This window comes from Acartia tonsa, chromosome 9, assembly GCF_053477335.1.
Source record: "Acartia tonsa isolate MP-2025a chromosome 9, ASM5347733v1, whole genome shotgun sequence".
In the NCBI taxonomy this organism is placed as follows: Eukaryota; Metazoa; Arthropoda; class Copepoda; order Calanoida; family Acartiidae; genus Acartia; species Acartia tonsa.
Window position 1 is genome coordinate 46203190 of NC_137268.1, and position 20645 is coordinate 46223834.

Consider the following 20645-nt stretch of genomic DNA (forward strand, 5'->3'; position numbering starts at 1 on the left):
TATTTTATTAAAAATAATTATGTCAAATCATTTTTACTTTCACTTAGCATTTAGAAGGTTTCATTTAAGTACATAATTTTTATATGAATTACAATATATAATCTTATATTAGTTAGAAAGGGGACACTTCAAAAATATTTCATTGTTATTGATCGCATCGTATTATAGTCAGCTTTTCTCAGATATTAAAATAAAAGATTATAGAATTAAAACCAGAATATTATTTTAGAATTCGTGGAAAATTGTTTGAAATGCGATGATATACATGATTTTTCAGTAAGGCTGAAAACCCATTCTAATCCAGCGGATAATCTTTGATATCAAAGCCACACAATGCATAAGAATATACACTATTTCAAAAACTTAAAAGTTGCAAAAGGCCGTGCCAAATGCCATATACCTAGTGTCACATTTTTTGGTATATTTCAGAGAAACTATATATATTTATTTTGACAGGAAAATTTAAGTGTTTTTTCCCTTAACAAAAAATCTAGATTGTGCGCGAAGCAAACTGGAATATCTTTTTTCATAGATTGAATTTCAAAAATTGGTCTGACAGTTTTTCCAAAGTCGGGAAGATCTATCGAATGGAAAAGGTTTGAAACCGATAGAACATTTCTTTATACTAAAACATATTTTTTCTCACGTTTTTTCCCATGCTCAGGGAAAAAAATGATACCAGGGGAAAAAATGACTACCTCGGGGAGAAAAATAGAATATTTACATCTACTATTTAAGGGGTCGTGTATGTGAGAATGAATATTTTTATTTGTTTTCAATCTTTTTGTTTTTCATAATGATTCAAAAAGCTTAACTGCTTTGGACTTTATAGTTCTTGTTTATTTACAAAATAAGATGAAGGTTTCGTGATTGTCATAACTAACAAATCAAATCCACTGAGTGCATCAATGTTTTTCATTTTTAAATCGGTTTTTGAAAACTGTCTTTACTTTTTAAAGGTTACTTAGAATTCATAATTTTCATTCAATGGAAAAAATAGATATTATTTGTATATTTATTTCAGTCTTTAAAATGCAATTTAGATAGAAGATTATAATATACAATGATTGCAAAAATTTATTACATTAAACATTTTAAATTTATGAAAAAATATTTATAGTTTCTTTATCCATAGTATGGGGGTCTGCTTTCTCCTCCATAACCTTAAAATCATATTTATTAATACTGCACAATAATGTTCTATTTATGGATATCTACAGTGTGTTTTTTTTATGAGAACTTTTTTGAAAGCAATTTTACCCCACTTATAGTTATCAGAATTTAATGATTAATGGCTTATTTTCTTTGTTTTTTAAGGCAATTAATAGAACAACAAAAAAATAATTAAGTTTTTATTTTAAAAAAAAGTAAAATCTAAAATTCAAAACTTAGGTATCAACATCTAAAAATGGTTTCAGCGCATTTTTCTTATGCTCAAATATTCAACTTTTTGCAAGAATGGCTGCAAAATACTTCAAAGTTTAGATATAGAGCTAAAAATGTATACAGATGCTATTAGGGACATGTACTAGAACATATAAAAGTTTAAAGGTCATATCTCAACCAGGGAGGGAGTACTGGCCCCCCAAAGTCTACTACAGAAAATCTAATTTTTTTCTCAGAAGATTTAGGCATAAGAAAAATGCGCTAAAACCATTTTTAGATGTTGACACATAAGTTTTGAATTTTAGATTTTACTGTACTTTTTAAATGAAAACTGAAATATTTTTTTGTTGTTCTATTAATTGCCTTAAAAAACAAAGAAAATAAGCCATTAATCATTAAATTCTGATAACTATAAGTGGGGCAAAATTGCTTCCAAAAAAGTTCTCATAAAAAAAACACTGTAGGAGGGGATAGGAGGTGATTTCTGTAACAATCAGGAAGCATTTTGAAACCTTAGCAACTCTATAATCATTATATAACAACAGAAAGCCAATAACAATAGTATATGCTGATAATTTTTTTGAAAATAATCTTTGATATGTTATAATTATTAAATTTAATTCAATTTTTAAATATATTTAATCCTAATATTTATCTTTTATCTAAAAAATTTGAAATAGATTTCAATAATTTTTTTTGTTTAGACTTGTTCATTTTCGTTTTAATATATTAAGCTTCGCTTTTATGGATGTTTCCATCTTTATATTGAGATCGTTCTGTGCCGACAGACAGAGATCTTGTTACTTTTACATAAGGATTACCTGGATTATATCCGGACCCACCACCTCCATAGTAACCTCCATTATATCCACCTTGTCCCCTCTTTCCACTCAACAAAGAACCTGTAAGAAACAATTGTCAAAAAAACACACAAAAAAAGATGAAATAGGATGTTGTCAACATTTAGGATATAATTTAATCATTTAGGTTTCATGATTTTTTTCAAAATCAATTCATATCTGTAATAAATAATAACGATGGCTGTCTGTCTGCCTGTCTGTACCGAAGAATCTCGCTATCCACTAAATCGATCGGGTTCTCCTCAACAGGGTAGCTTCTCATGGGTCCCGGGAAGGTTTATAACTATTTTGGGGGAGGGTAACACCATTTTCCCCAGAGAAATCGACAAAAATAAAAAGAAAACGCCGCCCTGCGGTCATTTTTGCAATCAGCTAAAAAAATAACTAACTTCATCTATCGGCGAAAAAACATTTTTGGTAAGTAACTGATTTTAAAATAGATTGAAAAGAAACAATTTTACCTGTCCCTAGAGGCTTCTAGTAATTATATAAAATGGTTAACAAAAATGATACATTGCAAAGTAGCACAACTAGCATAAATCCTGTCTGGCCACTACAATTTCACTTAGAAAAAAATAGATATAAACCTTCCGCTGACCTATAAGAAGCTACACTGTAAAGGAGAGCCATATCACTTTAGTGGTCAGTGAGATCCTTCGGTACACAGACAAACACACAGACAGACAAAGATCCTGTCACTTTTATATGATAATTATTTTAACTGTATGATAAATTAGACTTCGACACTGTTTGAAGTATATCATTCATGTTAAGAGCGAAGCTACTCCATAATTAGTCCTTACCTAACAGCAGACCTCCTCCTGCGCCTACCAGGGCACCTCCGAATATTCCATTCAGATTTGAGTTCTAATTTTTATACTTTATTATTTTTAGATAAAACAAAAAATATAGCGGAACCACCTTTTACCTCTTTGAAGAATAGCCTGAAACATACCCACGAAAAGTTAATGTTAATTGCTATTAACTGCCAATTCAGTATATTTATGAATCCTAAGAAACAGAAAAACAGACAGACAAACATCTAACTACAACAGAAATTCTTTTCTCTATGCATATTATGGTAAAATATCATAAGGCTGATAAAAGAATTATGAAGAGAATTTTTTCAGGGCAAAATATTTTTTACTCAACTGGTAAATATTTATTGGTATGGTATACATGTGTTTTACTGGACAGTTGCCCACTAATATGGAATAGTTATTTATTGTTTCGTATTATAGACAGCTTTCCGTTAATATGAAATAAAAATTATAGGATAGTGGCTAACAAAACTGCTTTTAATTTTAGGATTCCTTTAAAAATTCTTGGAAAATGGTCTATGATACGATGCTATACATATATTTTTAGTATGGCTGAGAACTTGATCTAATCCAGCAGACATTAATCAGTTTCAACGCCATACTGTAATAGTTATTTCTCGTATCGTATTATAAACGGCTTTCCGCGGATATAGAATGTACAATTATAAGATTAAAACTAGTTTTTTTAGCTCCGAGGTGCCGGTACGAAAAAACTATGTCTAGCATCGTATTATCCGGCACCTCGGGGCTAAAAAAACTAGTTTTAATCTTATGATTGTACATTTCTATATTCGTAGAAAACTGGATATAATACGATGCTAGACATAGTTTTTTCGTATGGATGAGAACCGGTTCCTATCCACCGGATTCGAATGAATACGAGAAATATAATTATAGAATTAAATACTATTAAAGTTAATAAAGTATATGTTTCCTGAAAGAACAATGGACTGCTATGAACTGTAATAGCTAGAAATGCTAACAGCATAAACAAACTTGATCTTATATTCATTTTCATCAAATTAAATTCTGAAAAAAAAATTTAATAAATCTTTAATGTCTTGTTCAATATATTTAAGAGCAAAGCTGTTCTATAACTAGAATCGGTCCGTACGTACGGCCGTCCGTCCTTAATAGATAGCTCTTGTAGTTAATTTAGGCAGATCGTATCGATTTCAAACTTTACACCATGATTCCTATAACAGTTGGGAACGATTTAGAAAGCTTGGCAATTCTATAAAATTTAATTTATATGCTGCGTATTCAGTTATGACACTCTACAAGTGTAAATGTTCGTTTGTCTTACCGTCTGATAAAAGTGCTTCGCCTTTATGAATATAATTCTTTTTAAATTATAATTCAGCTTAATCAAGGTTTATTTGAAGATGAAAAAATGCAATAACTTATTTGTAATGTAAGGTTGCGTGACTTTTAAATTGAATTTACATTTATTTTATAGACAGTTTTCCACGAGCGGCTGACAGCCTGGGCCAACAAATAAATCCTAAAAAAATATCCAATTTTTAACCGGTTTCAAATTAATTTAGAAGTTCGTAAAATTTTATAAAAATCTCAAAAGTTTATTATTTTTTAGTAGAAAATAAACAATACAAGTTTTTTGTTTTGTTTTTAAGTCAACGATTTTCAAGCTCCTGGCAATTAGCTAAATAAAATTGATTCCAAAGAAAGCTCTCCTAAAAAGCACAGACAGACAAATGTTATATTTCTTTCTTCTTATTATGTCAATTTTTCATATCACATGTTGGCTTCCTTTGTATAATTATTTTAATAAATTATTATTGTTGCACGTTTATGGACCTAGTTTTTCTTGTGATTGGTTTGCTTGTTTTGATTGCGCTGCACTAACTAATTAAGTAGAGTTTTTGGAACTGCTTTTATACATGTAAATATATGGTTTCTAAAAAAATCTTCGAATTACATAATAACATCAAAGTAAAAATGATAATTTACAGTGATTTTGATACAAATATTATTCATAGAAATCATTGTATTATTTTGTTTAATTTGTCATAGGCAAAGTTGCCATTTTTAAAAGGTACAACAATTGTCATAATCAAATACATGAAAAAATTTGACTGCTGTTGTTATACCAGAAGCTTGGAAATTATGATGATGAAACACAACAAAAATACTTTTCGCACCTTGGCTAAAACCCTTTTAGTTTTTACAAATCAAGTGAATTGATGAGACTTAATTTAACAAAATGTTAGGTTTTAACCATACCAAAAAATCAATCAGTGAGAAGAAAGAAATGAACAATTTCTAATGATAATTTTTACACTCCCCCCCCCCCCGAAAAAAAAAAGCTTGCACGTCCTTGACTCTAAAAAAAAAAAATATTCCAAAATATTTCTTTCCTTACATTCAAGAATTATAGAACAAGCTTAGCATATTTGAAAACAACTTGGCCACCATGAGCAAAAACCCAAGAAATTTTGTTTAATTGTTGACAGAAATAGAAACCAAGGTACTATGGTTGCTTTAGCAGGGTAAAGGTATATGGAAAATAATTTATAATGGTACCAAATTATGTGTTGAAGTTTCTATAAAGGACATGAATTTGGACGGTGGTATTGAATTTTGAAATTTATTTTTCTTGACAACAAAACAAATCCCTTAAACAAGGTATTTTGTATTTTGTAATTTAACATTTAATTTTGGAATTTATATATTAAATTTGATAAATTTCAAATTTCTTGGTAGAAAATCTAATGTTTTTTGGCCAACACTTAAAGTCTTGGAAAAGCCAACATCCGCGCTTCTGCATGCATCTATTTGTTTAGAGGTTGCTTTCCCACAAAGTTCCTGTCAACCACTAAACCCACCCCCTCCCTAAGTTTTAGATAAATAGAAAAGGAGAGGGTAGTTTTTGTCTTGAGCAAATGGGACTTCTATCTACGGTGCCATAACCATGTGGGGATACCCAGAATCCAAAATAACCTAACTCAACCTGACCTAAAGTAATAACCAAACAAACAAAACTCACCTACACGTATTTTAAATTTTTTTTAAAAAAGAGGACTGCACAGCACTGGTTGTTTGTGCTAGATAAGGCACTTAAAGTGAAAACGTCGTTGAGAATGAAGCTACTTATCAATTATTATTTAATCTGTTATAATAACTATATAAAGTTTCCATGAAAGCAATATAATAACGGAAACAGACAAAAAAAACTTTAATACTTTGTATTAAAGGTTGGGTTAACCCATTTTTTTCTCTTAGAAGTTTTTCGACTTTATATCAATGCGTAGCTCCGTTTGTAGTTGGACAAAGTGTCTCAAAAATCAGCCATGTGACGCCATATCTTTTATAGGGGCCTTCTTTCCTTCTTCTCCTTTCATAAAGATCATTTTTTAAGACATAACATGGATGATTTTTGAGACACCTTGTCACGCTACTTATGTTTGATAAATACTAATTGTTCTTGTTTAAATAAATAAACCAACAAAGCTGGAAACAGAATGAATAAAGGTAATTTTATTTATTTTAATTTTTCTAAATCATAATTTAAATTTAGATTATGCAGTTTTGTCATTTTTCCTTTGAAATTGTTGTATAATAATTTTTTGATAGGGGTAGAGGGGAAGGATTTTTCCTGGAGCGATTGGTGAGATCTTTTCCTACACACACACACACAAATAGACACCATGCAGGATTACACTAATAATTAAACTTATCCGTTTCCGAAGAAAGAATGATAATGTTTAAACTACTAAGAAATGACCAATCTATGTCAATATTTGTCTAGAGAAAGACACCACTTTTGGTACTTTTCCACAGGGGAACTAACAAGGAAGAGAGAATTGTATATAAAATGAGAATTTAGCGTCAAATTAGCTGGCAATTAAGGACTTTAATTATTGGTCAGTTCGTTCAGTTGGAGGGGATGGGAAAATGGGATGGATGCGGGGTATTGTTATCTTAGCCAGCTGCAAGCAACACTATAGAAAATATCGGAGTAAATACACAGATAATCTGGTGCAAACCCAAGTATTAATATATTGATTGAGGGGGGAGGGGATATTGGACTGTTAATAACACTAGTTATTACAACCATGTTTTTCGTTAGCTCACAAACTTTTGGTACTTTTATTAAATTTCTATTGGTTGGTTCCACACTAGCAGTGTCATGTCCAAGCTTTTCGACATTGTAAATTATTAAAAAACTAATACTCTTTAATTTTTGGAACCCTTTTCAATAAAGAACTATTGTGAATATTATTTATCGAAGGAAATCCTATTCACTTCGGTGATTCACTATCAAATTTGGGTGTCCGAGATGAGGAATTGTTTTCAATAAAACATTTAGAGTTATAAACAAGATCAAAAATGGTCAGATATACGTAGATATATTTATCATTTATACGATTTAAAATAGAATGAATAATATGAATTGAAATTACAAAGAGAAAAGGAGAAGGAGAAAGGAAATAAGAGGTTAAAATTGAATTGGACCCTACTAGTTTGAACAAACCAATCAAAAAGATTTTTAAATTTTAGTAATCAAAAAGGAAAGACAAAAACTTGGGAAAAATCCACATAGGCATTATGGAACATACTTAAGAACAGATTTTTGTTGTTGAAGTCATTTAGGTTATGGGATGTAGAATATACTTGGATATTATGGCACGTAAGGAGTTGTTGTCAATTTAGCTTGCTAACATGAAACTTTTTATTGGTAAGTTCGTTTAACCAGTATGAGGTGAGGGGAAAGGGTAAAGGAGGATTTCTATATTTAAACCGCGCGCTGCATGTTTCACTTCATTACAGAACATGAAATTCTGTTGTAGGATCTAAGAAGTAATATATCCAATTTTAGGATAAAACTTTAATATAACTTATCCCATATCCTAGCAAGTAATTGTAGAACAAAGACATTTACTAAACTTTTATCTAGTGTTGATTATTTTTATAAAACTTATGATATAACAAGGATGACAACATCCATAAAAGCGAAGCGCTGAAACGGTAGGACAAACGGACATTAACACTTGTATTGTGTAAGAACTGAATTATCAGAGCATAAATGTATACGAGTGCAAAATTGTAAGTAATTTGTTGAAAAACTGCTTGATACAGAATAATGTTTATGGACATTTACATTTTAATTAAAGACTTAATTATAGAGTTGCTTCGCTTATAATATTGATAATCAGATAAAAATCAGATCAATCAGATAATTAGATCACATAAAAATTTGTTGTTAAAGAAGTAAAAAATCAAAATGTTTAAAATGGACGTAAGGACATTTTGGTAATGATTATAGAGTTTCTAAATCGTACCTAACTACTACAGGAATCACAATGCAAAGTTTGAAATCAATAGGACAATTCTAACATCCCTAAATTAACGAAAAAAGCTATCCGTTACGGACGTACGTACGTACGGACGGACGGACGGACCGACCCTAATTATAGAAAAGCTTCGCTTTAAACAATTTAAATAGAAAAATAAAACGATTCTACTCGAAAATATAAAGTTTAAGAATAATTATTTATCACGTCGTATTATAGACATCTTTCCGCGGATATTGAAATAAAATTTTATAGTATTAAAACCAGTTTTATTAGCCCTGAGGTGTTCAAGGCCATGGCTACAAAAATTGGTATTCGTCTTATGATTTTTATTTTAAGTCTAAACAAAATAGGAAGTAGATTTGGTGCAAAACTGCTTAACTACAGGATAGTGTTTAAGGACATGCTTAAATTTTTAGGGCTTGATTACAGAGTTGCTATGCTAATAACATTGTGCCTTATTGTAATAGGAATGAGTATTTCAAAAATCAAATGAATAGGATAATTATATAAAATACAATTATTGTTAACAAATTAAAAAACAACATCTTTTTAATGGACGTACAAACTTTCTGGTAACGTTTATAAAGTTGCTATGCTTTCTAAATCGTTCCTTCTGTTATAGGAATCATTATGCAAAGTTTGAAATCGATAAGACAATTCTAACACGTCTAAACTAACGAAAAGAGTCAACTGTTCCAGACGTACGGGTTGGACGGACTGACCGACCCTAATTATAGAAAAGCTTTTAATATTGTTTTATTTACTTTTAATGATTTAGAAACATATTTGAATGTGGGATAAAAACAAGATGCCTCAAATGTCCTAGAAACAGTACTTAACATTTCATTTCTTGCCTCAAAAATCAAACATTTTTGCAGCTTGAGAATTTAAACTGACATTTTTAGTGGATACTTTTAGATCAAATCCTTAGATCTTTTAGTAGTGAAGCTAGTCTATAATTCAAAAAGTTCGACTGTCTGTTCGTTAGAATTTATTGGTTGCTATTCAAAATAGAAATTTGTAGTTAAGATTGTAATAATGTATATAACAATAAGCATCCATCCTATTATATAAAGTAGTAAGCTTTTTTGTCTGTAGTGAAGAATCTCACTAATCGCTTTACTGATATGGTTCTCCTATACAGTGACGCTTTTTATGGGTCCCAGGATGGTTTTAGGATATTTTCTGCCCTTCCATAATCATATCCCTTCGAATATAAAGCCCCTAGTTGCTAGGGGCACAGGCGCTAGTATTTTAAAATTTACTGGGTCTGACAGGAATTACCTTGAAATAAATCATATTTTACAATATATTTGATTTTTTCATAATATAATTTTAAATGACATTTCTTTTGGGATGGGTATCAATTATATATATGCAGCATAATTACCTTATTTATTTCTATGTAGATAGAAACCTTTAAACTTTAAATAATGTTTGTTTTAAAATAATATTTCACTATGGCAATATTAGAATGAAACTACCAAATATTAAAAAGATTATTTAGACATTTGTAGTTGTTATCGTTCATAGCCATATCCCCTTACCCCTGATCACGCATTACGCATATCCTACAAAAACCTATGATTAACAATGAAGTTTGGTATCGAAATTCAATTCCAATTTTCACTTTTATAGAGCAGAGACCAATACTTTACATGCCTTTAAATTGAGATACATTAGATTTTAAAATTGAAAACGAAGACAGTCGCTCAAAAAAATTCTGACGTCATAAAAATGAGGGATGAGGAGAGGAGGATTGGTAAAGAAAACCCCTAAAAAGAGATGGATTGGATAATCCCTCCATTTTATGACGTCATATTCAGCGTCCTCATCGGTTAAATACGATTTAGAAGCATCTGATTTTCGGAACATTGATTCCTAGGAAAACAAGGTATCAAGTCCTAAAAAATTTGTTTTTTATTTTTTGATATAACTAACCAGGAAGGGCGGACTTTAATTGGATTTAACTTTTAAATACAAAGGTACATATTTTTTGCTTAAACACAATGGATACTTGTCATTAACTTTTACTGTATCAAACAAATGGGGAAAATTACATATTTAGATTATTTTCGACTTTATTTGTCTAATATTTAACCTATACCTAGAAGTTGAACAAAGTTTTAATGTTTTTTCCAATAAATTTTACCTCAGTAGGCCTTTCACAAAGAGATAGACAGCTGAAAAACATACACACATTGAAACAAATATTGTAACGGATAGCTCTTAGTTAATTTAGACATGTTAGAATTGTCCTATAGATTTCACACTTTGCATAGTTATTCCTTTGGTAGTTAGGTACGATTTAGAAATATTTCTAAAGATTTCTATAATCAAGTCCTAAAATGTAAACATTATCCTGTATTTTTAATTGCACTGACACTCTACAATTGTGTATGATCCTTTTTCCTACCCTTTCAGAGCTTTTATGGGTGTCATCCTTGTTTTTTATGAAGCAAAGAATTAAGCAAACGTCTAAACCTATCAGTTGTTTCTATTCATGGAAGCTTCATAAGATCTATTATTGGTATAAATTATTTTAGAGTAAACATGGTATGCAATTTCTATTAATTTTCAATTACGATTGGGCTCTGATTTTCAGGGAATATTCCTTTTTATCATACATGGTAGGCAATTTTGCTGGGGGGGAGGGGGGGGGGGGAGACACCCGAAACTGTAAATATAAAGTGGTTAATATCTGAAGAAAGAAAATAAGCTTTTCTGCTAGTCTAAAATTATTAACATTCAACCTCATCTGGTTCGACCATAAGAAATAGAAAACAACATAGTCTTTCGTGCAAAGAAATTTCAAGCCCTGCTTGATATTCAAAAGACATTTACATCGAATTCACCTAAATTTTTCTAGTAACTGTAATAAATCTTCTTTTATACCCTCAAGGGATGGAGATTGGCCAATTGAAGAGAATTCAAGATATCGGCAAAATCCAAGTTTGAATAATTGCAATTTAGGTCATCAAATCATAAAAATCTGTTAAGTGGTTATCGAGATCCTTTGGTACAAACAGACAGGCAGACACATGTTACTTTATAAAAAGGACTAGTGGTTGCGCTCCTAGCATCTAGAGGGTTTGTATTCTAAGGGGTAGATAATACAGAAAAATACCCAAAAAATATCCTATCCTATCCTATCATATAAAGTAGTAAGGGTTTTTTGTCTGTCCCGAAGGATCTCGCTAACCGCTGAACTGATATTGTTCTCCTTTACAATAAAGCTTCTTATAGGTCCTAGGAAGGTTTTAAACTATTTTTGGGGAGTGTGTCTTCACCCCCCTCCACGCACTCCCCCCCCCCCCCTCAAAAAAATATTTTTTTACTCTTTTAAAACCCAAATTTAAAATGAGATGGGGTCGAGCGTTGAGTGCCCCTAGAGTCTTCTAGGGGCGTAGCCGAAAGTATCTAAAAAGAGTATTGCATTAAACCATCACGGGACGATTCCTCTAAAAAACCTTACTGCTTTATATGTTTGATGCTACTAATTGAAAAATAATACACTTAAATTGTTTATTTGTTTGTTTTAATTGCAAAAATTGCTCCGGAGATAATTTATCTTGTGTCAGGGTTTGAAGATAAGTATACATGATAAGAAGCTTTTTACAGTGACTATTAAAATAAGTCATTTTTTATCTTATAATACAAAGTAGCTTGATGTCTGTCTGTCCGTCCGTCCGTCCCTTAAGTTCTCGGTAACCACTGAACCGATCGGATTCTACTCTTCAGGGTATATACCTAATGGTCCTGTGGTGGTTTTAACCCTGACAGATCGGGGGAAGGGGGGTCATATTGTTTCAATAGTTTTTTCATATTGTTTCAATAGTTTTTTTTTTGTCATTTTTTTTGTAGGTAAATTAGAGAGTTGTGACTTCATGACTTTTTAGGTTTAGTAATTATACGTCGGCAAAAGTGGATCTTATAGGGATATCTGGTAAAGCTATTTTTTTAGGGGGTGGGACACCCCAAACCCTCCCAAAATTGAAAATCCCCCCCCCCCCTAAAACAACAATTCCTGGGGAAACTACTTTTTTTTAATTACCTCATGGGGCAAAGCCCCTAGAGGCTAGGTACGAAGCCGCTAGTAGGAACTATAAAGAGCTTCACCTAATAAAATTATATATAAAAGTAGAGCAGCAATAACATATAGGTTTAGGTTAAAAGCATTAAATATTTATCTATAATACAAAGTAGCTTGATGTCTGTCCGTCCGTCCGTCCGTCCGTCTGTCTGTCTGTCCGTCTGAAGCTTAAGATCTCGGTAACCACTGAACCGATTGGATTCTACTCTTCAGGGTATATACCTATTGGTCCTGTGGTGGTTTTAAGCTATTTTCTTGGGGGGTGGGACACCCCCAACCCCCAAAAAATGAAAATTTCCCCCCTCCCAAAAAAAATTTCATATTTTTTTTCTAATTTTAATGTTTTTTTATATTTTTATATATTTTTATTAATTTTTATATTTTTTTTATACTTTTTTATATTTTCTTTATATTTTCAATTATTTTTCTTCTTTTAAATTTCTTTTTTTCTTTTAAACTTTGTTTTATCAAATTCAAAAAGATTGTGAAAACTTCCTTCTCCTGTGGGGGTGAAGCATCAAAAAGACTAATGGCAAAGAAATTTTAAAAAAATAATAAAAAAAGTAAAATTTCAAAGGTTTTAAATAATATAAATCAATATAAAAAGTTATAAAGAGTTATAAAATGTTATAAAGAGTTATAAAATGATATAAAGAGTAATAAAATGTCATAAAATACAAAAAATATCTAAAAATATGTAAACAAAATTTATAAAATTCTTCCTGAACCTTCAGAAATAAAGCCCCTAGAGGCTAGGGGCGAAGCCGCTAGTATTTAGGTAAAGTAGTTAGATTTTTTGTTTGCCCAAAAGATCTACATTTTGTGAATGGATTTTTAAAATCTATTTAATTTCAAAATTCAAGTCCTGAGATGGCTTTAGACTATTTTTCTGTCCTCATCCTTTCCCTTCGAATATAGATCCAATAGATGCCGGAAGCTTAGCCGCTTGTATAACATGCAAAATCTGCAAAAAATTAGCAAATGAGGAGAGAAAAGGAAAATAACTAGAGAAAAGTTATTTATCGCCTTGCATTATCGACAGCTTTCCGCGAATATTAAAATGAAAAATTTAAAGATGAAACCAGATTTGTTAGCCCCCAGAGGCTGGTATTGGTTTTACATTTCTTATTTTAATATTCGTTGCAAATTGTCTGTAAGATAATACAATACATGATGTTTCAGTATGGCTCAGAACATACAAATACATATCCTTATATCTGAAATATTGAGTAAAGCTATAGTGACGCTGATTAATGACAAAAATGAAGAGTTAGGAGTCTGGACAAAAATTCAGGAGACACTCGTTGTGTGCAGTTTCTTTGTTTATTGACCCATTTTACAGAGATATCCTTATATAAAGGTAACAGGATGTCTGTCTGTTTATCTGTTTATATCGAAGGATCTCGCTAACCACTGAACTAACATGCATGGTGTAGCTTTTAATAGGTCCTGGAAAGGTTTGTAACTATTTTGGGGGAGGTTACCCACACCCTCCCAAGAGAAACCACCCTAGAAAAAATATCCTTCAATATCATAATGAAAGTTCAATACAGGAAGAGAGGTAAAATTGGACTGTAAGTTATAATTGTACCTTTTTTTTATTTTTCAAAAATTTTGGTTAAATTAAAGGAATTTTTTGATTGGTTGGTTCAGAACTATCTATTAATAATAACTATACTTTTCAACTAATTATTTTAATCTACGCTAGGGGTAATTTAGTTTATCATCATAGAGAATAGATTTCAATTGATTACTCATTATCTTATCCGCTTTAAAACGTTCATATAAACTACGATAAATAAGAGTTTCCCATTTGAGCACAAATTTTAGAAACAATAGCACAATGTCAAAATATTTTGCTCGAAAGAATTTAGACATAGTTAATCAATACGGGTTGTGTCATTTGTTAGTAATTTCCCAATTTGTTGATGGACCAAGAAATTCAACAATAAAGAATACATCATAAGTAGGTAGATGTAATGCCATTATACCATCGCTTATATCAATTATGTCAGCCATTTTTATCAAAGCCCTATAGTCAATGTGAATATTGTCCCCAAAAAATCCAAAAATTAAGTCAGCCATGATCAGTGATCATTTGATATTGATATGGAATGTCAACAATTTTGAAAGGACAGACAAAATATTGCACTGTTATTATAGCAATGTAAGTTTGTAGTCATAAGCTTACGTCCACTTCTATGAAATGTCATATTAATAGCTACATAAGTAATGTCAACAAAAAAAATTCATCTTAAGAAAATAATAAATTTGAATGTTAATAATGTATCAGCTGAAAGAACAACATCACCTATATGAAAGCCATATAGAAAGCATAATCTGCATGTCAATCTATGTTTTGTAAGGGGTACTTCAAATGTTAGAACTACTCGAGAATGACACACTGAAAACTGTCCCGAATTTGTATTAATTTTGAGGAACAAGACTCCAGTGACGTCATATTTTTCTTTCCCGAAAAAGGGAAGGGGGGAATCTTCAAAAAGGATGGTGAAAACCCCCTTTTCTCCCATCTCTTTTTTCTTCCCCCTTCCCTTTTTTTTCTTTCCCCCTTCCCTTTTTCAGGAAAGAAAAATATGACGTAACTGGAGTCTTGTTCCTCAAAATTAATACAAATTCGGGACAGTTTTCTGTGTGTCCTCAAGAACTAGCTAAAGGTAATATATATAGAATATTAGTGGCTATATTGACAGGGTAAAAATTATCATCAATTAAGGTTGCTAAGATGGAACTCGTTTTTGGTCAGTTCATTCAGTAGAGTGGAGGGGATTGGGTAAAGGGGTAGCATTAATTTAACCTGCTGCAAGTGTCACTTTATTAGAGAACGAAAAGTGGACGATTTTTTATACATAATGTATTCATAAAAATCGGGTATAATATCTAGCTAACAATATATATTCATTCCTCAGGTTAACAAGACTTTTATGAATAGATTATGCGTGACAAGTCGTCCATCTTTCATTCTTCTGTGTTGAAAAAAGATTTAGAGCACCCTTTCATTCACAGGTGTCCACAAAAAAAAACAAATTTACATTTTAGCAAGAATGACTCAACTGTTAAATTTGCCCTCGTGAAGCCTGGAGGATTTTTAGTACGAATAATTTTACACATGGGAAAAAGCAAGTCTTATCTTGGCCTATGAACGAATGCCCTGTAATTAATTGTTACTAAAGTATTTGCCTTTATCGGATTTTTATAGAGATAAGGTCCCTAGTGGTTCCTCTGTGTACTGAATTAACAGGATGCCTGCCTATCTATTTGTGTGTCTGCTAAATGATCGTTTTAAAATTCTCAGGAAAGTTTTACATTGGGTAAGTTTAAGGAATGATTTAGTGATACGCATTTCTGCCCCCCTACACTTGAAAAAGATATTTAAAAACAAGGATGACAACATCCATGAAAGCGAAGCACTGAAACGGTAGGACAAACGGACATTAACACTTGTATAGTGTCTAAACTGAATTATCAGAATATAAAAGTATAAGAGTCGAAGCAAAATCGTAAGTAGATTTGTTGAAAAACTTCTTGATACAGGATAATGTTTATTGAGTTTATGGACATACTTACATTTTTAGGATTTGATTATAGAGTTGCTTCGCTTAAAATATTGTTCTTTGTTGTCCCAGGAATCAATATACCAAAAATCAGATCAAACGGATAATTAGATCACATAAAAATTTGCTTTAAAAAAATTAGAAAAATCAACATGTTTAAAATGGACGTACGGACATTCTGGTAATGATTATAGAGTTGCTACGCTTTCTAAATCGTACCTAACTACTACAGGAACATCATGCAAAGTTTGAAATCGATAGGACAATTCTAACATGCCTAAATTAACGAATAAAAGCTATCTATATCGGACGGACGGACGGACGGACGTACGGACCGACGTACGGACCGACCCTAATTATAGAAAAGCTTCGCTTTTAAAAATTGAATTAAAATATATGTGTAAATCTCTGAATTTTTAAAAAACAAAATGCAAAATTTTCAGGGAACCAAAACGACATTTGAATAAAAAGATATCTATTTATTGCTATTTTGTTGTCCAAAGTTTTTCTTCTGTTTTGTATTAACATGTCTCCTCACATACTTATTTCCCTTTATCAACAATCACATTTCTGACATAATATGACAGTAGCTGCTTTTTAAAAGTAAAGCTTTTTACACATTTAGGGTCGGTATGTTCGTCGGAAAAGATTGGCTATAATGGTTTACTTGTTACATGTTAAAAATATTCTATAACTGCATCAAAAATCTATTTTTTCACCATAAAGTCTTCAAGTCCATTTTTAAATTGCAGATTTAAAAAAGCTATTTTTGCATAAATATTTAATAATTATAGCATAAATGGTGAATCATAGGATGATTAGGCAATTAAGTTAAAACTTTTAGTTCGGAATTATAAATATAATTATGTTTCTTCAAGTTATGTCACTCAATAATTGTAAATGTCCGTTTGTCTGACTGTCTCTTTATGTAATTATTAAATTGCTAAAAATAACTTAAATTTAAAGAAACCTAAACAATTTTGGTATACAGAAATTAAAGTTATTACGATTTATTATATTGTTTTCGAAATTTTACAAAAAAAAACTAACTATTATATTAAAGCCTTATACTTTTATGTATAATTTCTAATAAATATTTTATTAAGGTCAAAACAACATTAATAGCACGTATTATATTTGTTTCATGTTTTGGAGAAAATTTTATATTTTTATGAACATTAGATTTAGAAAATAGGCTTCTTCACTAATAAAATTGCTCTCCTAAACAACTCCTTTTGCTTTACGCTTTGCTTCTACTAATGTTGATTTTCTTGTCTTTTTAGAAAGTATTGTAGGAATTGCTTCTTGAAATTAACGGCCATAGCATCTGAAAATGTAGCGTGTAATAATCTGTATAGCCATTTACGAGATCTTCCAGCACACATACAGACAAATACATCCTGCTACTATATAGAATACTAGCGGCTAAAAGCCTCTAGGGGCACTTAATGAGGGAGAAGTCGTCCACCCGCATCCCCATTTTTAATTTTAGTTTTTAAAAAATCTTTCATTTTTTGGGGGGGTTATGAGGCGATTTTTATTGGGAGGGCGGTGTTACACTCCCTCAAAATTTTCCTATTACCTATGAGAAACTACCCGGTAAAGGAGAACCATATCAATTAAGTGGTCAGCGAAATCTTTTAGATACAGAGAGATATCCTGTTACTTTATTATAAGGATAATTGTAACAAAAAATTATTGGTGGGAAAAGATTCTATTCCGACCTTGTTCTAGTTTTAATTACCCCTCGATGTTTGATAGAGATAATGCATATGAAAGAAAGAGAGAATTTAATTCTTTACAGTTGTTAAATATTTTGTAAAATAAACAAGGATGATTAATTTATTAGAAGAGATACTCTTTCAAACAAATATAAAAAATTAATGCAAAAATAGTTTTGTTAGCCCCGAAAGGCCGTAGGTCGAGCTAACAAAACTGATATCAATTTTATGATTTTTTATTTTATCATTCGTAGAAAATTGTTTGTAATATGATATTTATGATTGTTCAGTATAGCGGAGAACCACTTTTGATCCAATTAAATGTTTTGGAAGCTAAACTGGAATAGTTATTTGGGTTTTTCTTTTTAATATTCATAGAAAAATGGCTATAATTAGGTGCTATACATGATTTTTTCATTATGGCTGAGAAAAAGTTCTAATCCATCGGATATTAATCGGTTGTCGGTTTCAAAGTTATACTGAAAAAAAACTTTTATAATGATTTGATTTTTTCATTTTTGTATGTGACAAGGAAAGTTTTCTCGTTCTTTTAGCCCGTGCCTTTGGCATTTCGGGACTGAAAAAGACTTGTTTTAAACATCATTTGACGCAAACATAATTTTGTTTATAATATTTATTCCTACTTCAGCTAAAAATGTATGAAAGGATAAAATCTAGAAACAATGTACAAAAATTTTTTTTTTTTGGGGGGGGGTAAAAAAAGTTTACCCCTGCCAACAGATTTCAAGGGGGATAATTACCCCCCCCCCCCCCACATCAAGCAAATTTTACCCCCGGGGTAAAAATTTTTGTGGGTTAAAAAAATTTGCGGCGCGTTTCGCGCGAAATTTTAACCCCCCCCCCCCCCCAAAAAAAAATACCTCTCCCTTACAAAAATTTTACCCCTCCCCAAAATAAAAAGCTTGGACGCTCCTGCACAGATAGATATACAATCAAACAGACATACAACGTTTTACAAGGACAAATCTTTTGTAAAGAGCCTAAAACAAATTCATTATTTTGTTTACTGAAAAAGGTTTAAAATTTACTTCAGTTTTAAACGGAATATTCTTACTTTATGATATTAGGACAGATTTTAAAGATTCTTATTTTAGCAGGAAAGTTTGTCAAATTTGGTAAATAAAACAGCAAACAAAAATAATTTTCGGGTATAGTCCCTTTCGTAACATCGCACCTTATGGGGCGATTCTTCGCATTTTTCACAGTAGCTTTTCTCCTATTTCTAGCCATTGCGGGGGGCTCTAACCCTGCGGGGCCAATTACCTAATCCTGTGGGGCAATCAGCTAACCAAATATAACCTAACCTAACATAAAAATAACCTATAAAAAAAAAAAATTTTAAAAATACGACGAATCGCCCCTTATGGGTCGATGTTACGAAAGGGGCTATTCCCTAATTTTCTCTAAGCAAATTACATTCCTAAGCCTGAAGATGCTATGGGCGAAGCAAATAGTTCAATAAATAGTAACAAAAGAAAAAATTCAAACAAAAACCCCTAACCGCAAAAAAACTATCACTCATTTTCTCTCTCTCTCTCTCTCTCTCTCTCTCTCTCTCTCTCTCTCTCTCTCTCTCTCTCTCTCTCTCTCTCTTTCTCTCTGTCCCCCACCTTTCTCCCCCATTTACTGAGTGACAACGTATTTGACCGGAAAGCGATCCTTTATCTACGGTCCATCCGCGATCTAAAAATATGGATGTCTTAACATACTCACAAAAACTCCGAAAAAGGTATACAAATTTATCACTTCCAAGTATCGATTGAAAAGAACCACTTACTTTATGCCAGTATCAGTTTATGCCAGGAGAAACCCCAAGGGCTAGTGCCTACTAACGGTAACAACGCATTTAAATTAAGGAGCGGTATTATGTTAGTTCATATTTTAATTATAATAACTACTTTTTTATATGTGAAGGTTCTTTTTATTTTTTTATTTGATAATATTAGAAGTAGGATTTAAATTAGTTTTTTTTTTTTTAACTATAAGCAATATTATCAACCTGATTACATGCTATCAATTAACATTTGTTATAATGTATGGAGACTCATCTAGAAATTATGCACAATTGTTCCGTTCTCTTTAATTTCACCCTTTCTCATTATTTTCAGTGTTTCCACAAAACGGTCATAAAATTTAGGACAACGTTTCATACCTTTCTCTCCTTGAACTTGTTTAAGCTCATATAAAATTACCGGTTGATTATCTAGATTTGCATAATGTTTGAATAATAATTCACAAAATTGTATTATTATTCATTGTTTCATTCAAAGATTTATCCACCCCCTTATAATAAAATAACTCCTATCCTGTTGTTTATATTACACCGCCTAAAGTTTAATCATGGTTTAAGGGGGTGTCAAAAATCGTGAATTTAGTGTAAAACTTATGTATTTTTTTACTATTAATTCCTAGGAGGATAAGGAATAATGTTGTAAGCAAAGCCTCTCTTTTGAATTAAGTTTTAAATTAGAAGTAAAGCAACTCTATAATTACAAATAACTTGGGGCTAACTCTAGTCTTATATTTTTTCATTTTAATCTACGCAGAAAACTGGCGATAATACGCTGTGATAAATAACTATTCTAAACATGATATGACATTTGGGCAATTAAAAGTAAGTATATAATCACATAAGTAGGAAAGAAGCTGCGCTAATTACAGCAAAACGTGACTCAAACTTTTATTTTAAGGAAACACCGTATGATAGACATTGAAGGATTTTAAAAAGTTACATACATTATGCGCATACAATATTGCAATTTTATTAGCAAAAATAATATCTTACACACGTGGTATTTTCAATTAAAAAAAAAATGATTGGAAAGAACACTAAACTGTAATATTTTGTCCAAA

The 20645-nt window shown here is 31.2% G+C and overlaps 1 long non-coding RNA gene across 1 annotated transcript; it reads right to left on the reverse strand.

Moving 5' to 3' along the window:
* Positions 1-1001: 1001 nt before the first annotated feature.
* On the reverse strand, positions 1002-4093 carry LOC145327910 (uncharacterized). Its single transcript, XR_013882274.1, has 4 exons — positions 4002-4093; positions 3050-3113; positions 2208-2288; positions 1002-1163 (listed from the first exon to the last, which is right to left on the reverse strand). It is a non-coding gene; the product is annotated as an uncharacterized LOC145327910 (long non-coding RNA).
* Positions 4094-20645: the final 16552 nt, after the last annotated feature.